The sequence below is a fragment of the Gavialis gangeticus genome, unplaced genomic scaffold (genome assembly GCF_001723915.1).
Source record: "Gavialis gangeticus isolate Ggan-Ray unplaced genomic scaffold, GavGan_comp1, whole genome shotgun sequence".
Taxonomy (NCBI): Eukaryota; Metazoa; Chordata; order Crocodylia; family Gavialidae; genus Gavialis; species Gavialis gangeticus.
The window spans coordinates 10,285,395-10,290,567 of record NW_017728964.1 but is presented as its reverse complement, the minus strand read 5'-3'; the positions used below and the strand labels follow the sequence as shown (position 1 = coordinate 10,290,567).

Below are 5,173 nucleotides of genomic sequence, written 5' to 3'. Positions count from 1 at the left end.
TTTTTTTATCATTTAAAAATTTGCTGGGGGGGGGGGGGAGGAGACACGGGACTGTAAAGGAAGGAGGTGGGGAAACTGTCCCCTCCCCTTCGTCTTACTGATAAGTTAAAAAAAGTTGGGAACGTTGGTTGAAGAAAAAGTGTAAAACATCACTGACTAATCAACCAATTAGTCTACGCTTGGACTTTGGTTCATTTGCATACAGTACCCTATGGATTAGAAAACTGTCAGGATTGAAAAGCATCCTATTTGATGATTCTGACATCACAGTTGTTATATTACTTTCATGACATATCCATGTGACTGGAACATTTCTCCCTCAGAGCCCACTAAGATATTTTGCTCTATTGGCAGTGAAACAGCCATGCATTTTGACAAAAAGTGTTACTGAGATTGCACCTGATACTAATGTATCACAAAGTGTTACTATAAATGTCATTATGATAGCCTGTACCTGTAGACAATATGTTACAAAGCGGGCAGGATACACTTTGTGCCCTGGAGACCCTACAGGACAAGTCTACAGCACCAGGCCAAGGAAGTGGCAGTATGGGGATTTAACTGATGAGAGGCCTACTTGGAAAACACCACGGGCAATTCTCCTTTTGGAAATGCAGTGCAGAAGTCAGGAATCACGGGAAGGCAGAGGGGATCAGAGCTGGGCTGATTACAGACTTGCCCTCTTGTGGCAGTGTTTGTGTGCGAGTGCAGTGGGGGGGATATAGCCCAGGGATATAAGGGAAGGAGAAAATATGCTCCAAATGAGAAGAATCCCTTATATAACAAAACAGTACGGAGATCCAGCTCCAAGACAGTACTTTCAATCACAAAGCCTTGACAGAAGACGTACCTGATAGGGAAACTGAGGCATACAGAAGACAAGTAACCAGACTATGGCCACCAAGCACCCCTCGTGTGACCTTGCAGAAAGAGATGAGCGGAAATGCCTCGAACAGCGAGATCTACTCTCTCAAAATACAAGACCCATGTGACCACGACTTAGTAAAAGCAGTTGCTGCCTTTGCTCAAGAGCATGTGAACACTGTGATGGAGGATGTATCGGCAAGCAGCATCTGGCCTAGATCTAAGTCCGAATATGAAAGACCTCCTTGCAGTCACCAGCACAGGGGTGACTGCAGCCCCCTACAGTGGCAGCTCAGATCAGCTGTAAAACGTGAGAGGTGTCCTGCTTCACCAGCACAGGTGGCATCAGAGGCAACACAACATAGGGAAATGCACATAATACTAAATTGCCCATGTGAGGCTGCAGCCTGCAAGACACCTGCCCCAAACTCAAGCACTGGTTTCCAGTCTTCTCTTTTCTCTGCATCAGTAATACATGCAAGCACCCTGAACAGTGAGGGAACTAGCAAAAAGAAAGCCTTGTGAGTCTCAGCCTTGGCAACTGTTTAGTTTCTTAAGGACCGAAATGCTTTGGTCTCAAATCACTGGATTAAAAATAGGGGTCTCTGGGCAGCATTCAGTGGCCTGTGCTCAACAAAGTCAGAAGAGACCTGCTGTTGGTTCCTTCTGGCCTTAAACTCTGAAATCTATGAAAACCTTTAGACAGTCTAGTGTGCAACTGGAAACGTTTAAGTCACTCAGCCAGTAACAATGGCACAGTCACAAACAGCTGCTTGCTCAGCCCCTTATGGGAAAAGCAGCATCCTTCAGAACAGTGAGAAAGGGGCCAAGAGATGCCTGTGGCAGTAAATGGATCAGGCCAGATTCACCGACTTCAGGGCTACACCTTGGGGGAGGGGGCTATGCCTTAGGGACACCTCCTTCCAATACTTGCTGCCTGAGAAGTCTCAGATAAAGCGTTTACACAGCAAAACCCGAGCTTTCCCACACCATGGCCTTTTCAGCAAACACATCCCCATGGCCATTTCAATGCACACATCCCCAATCCTTGCTGCTTGGTCCACAGCCAGCCATTGCAAGCAATAAACTGAAGAGCAGGGGTTGCCCCCCCGCCACCAGTCAGTGTCAGAGAAAACATCCTGCCCTCCCACACTTTAAAGCTGCTGCAGACCTCAAAGTTTCCATCAGTTTAACGTAAGGCAGCAGCAGAGATGCTGCCTCAAACCAAAACCTGTGAACGGCGGGTTTACAGAGAAATGCTAAGTCCTGTTTAAAGAGAGGCACAAGGTGAGCAACCCCCAGACCTACCTCTGGGGCTTACAGGGGAAAAAATCCAGCCACTTGCACCAAACTCGTGCAAGCCAGATCGCTAGAGAAAGGCTGGGGGAAAGTTACAGTGAAGTCTCATGCCTCTGCCTCAAGGAGAGCAAAGCTGCTCGCAGAACAGCCTTTGAAAGCAAGGGAAGGAAACCATCAGAGGCAGAAATTAAAGCATTCGGCTCGCTTGGCCAAATATTTACAAAGAGATAGCTGTGAAACACAAAGCTCTTTTTCTTCTGTCTGCTGCAGAATCTGGTGAGGGCATTGAAACAAAATTCCCCCATCCCTGTCTCTCTCTCTCTCTGTCCTTGCAGTGACTCAGACTGGAGGCAAAACACTTTCGGCGGGGTTTAGCAGCAAGTAGCTGGCACCCGGCGGAAACCTGCCCATCTCCATGGAAAAGCAGTTTGAAGCCTGCATGCCCTCAGCCTGGCACGTTTCAGTCGTCTTGTCACCAGCAAGCCCGGAGCAGAAGGATCTGCCCCGTGCCCCAGCCCGCCCGCAGCCCTGCGGGGTAACCTGCGGCAGGCAGGAGAGAGAGCAGGTCTGTGTGGAGCCCACGGCCAGGAAGAAGTGGGATTATTTGAAAGAACAAAGGGAGCATGAGGAGACTCACCCAAGCAGTTGAAACACTCAATCCTCCTGGATGTGTTAGCAGAGAAGGTCCCACCCCCTCCAGGGTCACATGGTTCAGAGTGCTCGTCAGTGATCAAAGGGGCTTTGTCACTGTGAATAATGAGTATCCCACAGTGCAGCAGAGGTAGGCAGTGACTGGAGGGGGAGTTTCCAGGGATAATTACTGCCCAGGGTGGAACTGGCTCAGGGAGGGAAGGGGGAGGGGGGGGCAACAGGAACTGGTTCAAAAGGACCAATTAAACAGAAAGTGCTGTGGCACAGTACTGCAGAAGAAAGCCTCTCCCCTGGATCAAGGAGCGGAGATAAAGCCAGCTCAGCTGATGTGAACTGCACTAGGCAGGGAAAGCTGGGGGAGCTCCCGGTCAGTGCGTGGGAAAGTCGGCACACAGGCAAGGCCGGAGACGGAGCATGCAGTTAACAGTGCTGGGTGCTGCCATGGTGGGATCGCAGCACCCTGCAGTGCATCAGGCCACGTGGCTAAAGCTTTACACCCCACTTTCGCTCCTGCGGCCACACGGCCGAGGGCAAGCGAAACTAGGAGGCATCCGAAGTCTCTGGGCTTGGGGCTAGGATGCCTGCCAAAGGATTTGGAAGTATCTGAAGCCCCAGCCTGGGGTGGAGGATACTTGCCAGTAGCAGGGCCACACATGGTTCTTGGACAATTCAAACAGATTTGGATCTCATCTGGTTAATTTGACCTGGGACATGAAAAACATTTCCTTAAAAATAATAATTAAAAAAAATCTACACCCTACTTTACCTGTCACAGGTGCCACAGAGATCGCGTCACACACAGGCAGTCAGTGGCAGAGTAGCACCCAGAACCCAAATCTTATTCCTAGCCCTGTGCTTCTGCCACAAGACCATCACCTTGCTCCCAAAAGAGCCCCTTGGTTGGCTCCTATGTTGCTGTGAGTGGCCAGGTTGTGTTAAACAACACTTTGCATTTCTACATGTGCCAGGAGGTGGGTGAGGTGGCCCAGGGATCTTCTTGCCCCATGCTGATCCTATCATCCTCCCAGTCCAGACCAGCATCTTCTTTCACTGCCTGATCCTGTACTGAGGTCGCAACCCAGGCTATATTCTGAACTATGGGCACCAAAGATACTAAAACCTCTCCACTTTAGCACTGAGACCTTCCTGAGGAGCCAGCCCCCATCCAGAGCAATGAGGTCGCCATGTCCACAGTCCTGCCATTGTTCGGCTGCACAGGGAGGCAGCATGGTTGGAGAAGCCCATCAGAAGGGATCTGCACCCACTGCGCACTGTGGAGCTCAGTCCCACAGGTTCCCTCTGCAGTTTCTTGCAGCAAGAACTGGTGGGGTGGGAGGAGCACGTACCTTCCTGAACCCTTGCTAAGAAACCCTGACTAAGAAAGCCTAGCTAGGGAAATGATTGAGAAGAGTACGTGAGCTGAGGTTTGCTTTATGAAGAACTTGTATTGGGAAGTGAAATATATATTTATAAAACAAGAATCTTGAGGGATTCAGCCTGGCAGAGACCTACGTACACGGGGCTCAGTTCTCCACCATCCTGCATCTTGCCTGGGCTCTTCCACCTTTGCAAAGGGGCCGTAAAGGGCTGGCACTCTACCTTGGCAGCATTTTACAAGTACAGCAAAAGCTGTGTTAATCGGCACTTTATTAGCAGGAAAACTCTATTACCTGGCATCCAGGGGATGCGGAAAAAGCAAAACTGGAAGTACCACTTCCGGGTTTTGCTGCTGCCACCGCGAGCAGAGTTCTTGCCACTTCTTTGGCCCACGGCCCAGGGCAAAACAGCCTGCGCAGGGTCCCCCTCTCTGTCCCCCGGCACACTGATGCCAGGGACTGTGCCAGATGGTGCACATTTGATTAACCGGCATCCCCCATTCCTGGGGGATGCTGGATAACAGAGCTTTTACTGTACTTTGCAGGGGCATCACACACTGCATAGGGCAGCGCAGATCCAGGGCCTGTATCAATCAGGCTTAGAGCCCAAGGGTGGGAGTTTACCCAGGTGTGTACTGAGGACCACTGCCTGGGAAGAGACGCCCTGTCAGCTTTTCCAGTCCCTGAATCATGAACTATTAGTGATACTGAAACTGTAGGGCAATGGAAGATGAATATTTCCCAATTACTCTCTTATAACAACTTTAGATTCTGACTTTGGTTACAAACAATACATTATGCAATAACACAGGGAGCCACAATGTAACCTGCCAATCAACATACCCTGGATTCTCCTGAGACCACACTGTTTCTTAGGCTTTTGTACTACGACTTCTTCACCCAAGTGACATATCCAGACTGGGTCAGCAAGTGCAGTGGTTTGTGAATCAGTGCATCAGAAGGGCAGAGGTGCAAGGTTTTAT

At 50.0% G+C, this 5,173-nt stretch overlaps 1 protein-coding gene across 4 annotated transcripts in view; it reads right to left on the bottom strand.

Moving 5' to 3' along the window:
• Nucleotides 1-5,173, bottom strand: part of SEPT9 (septin 9) — a 291,529-nt gene that overhangs the window by 80,122 nt on the left and 206,234 nt on the right. Inside the window, exon 1 of one of the 4 annotated variants that reach the window (XM_019502737.1) lies at nt 2,801-2,888. The exons of the other annotated variants lie outside the window; for them this stretch is intronic. The gene's annotated coding sequence lies outside the window, so the exon portion shown is untranslated. Of the gene's footprint in view, nt 1-2,800; nt 2,889-5,173 lie in introns of those variants that run through there. 4 annotated transcript variants of the gene reach the window in all.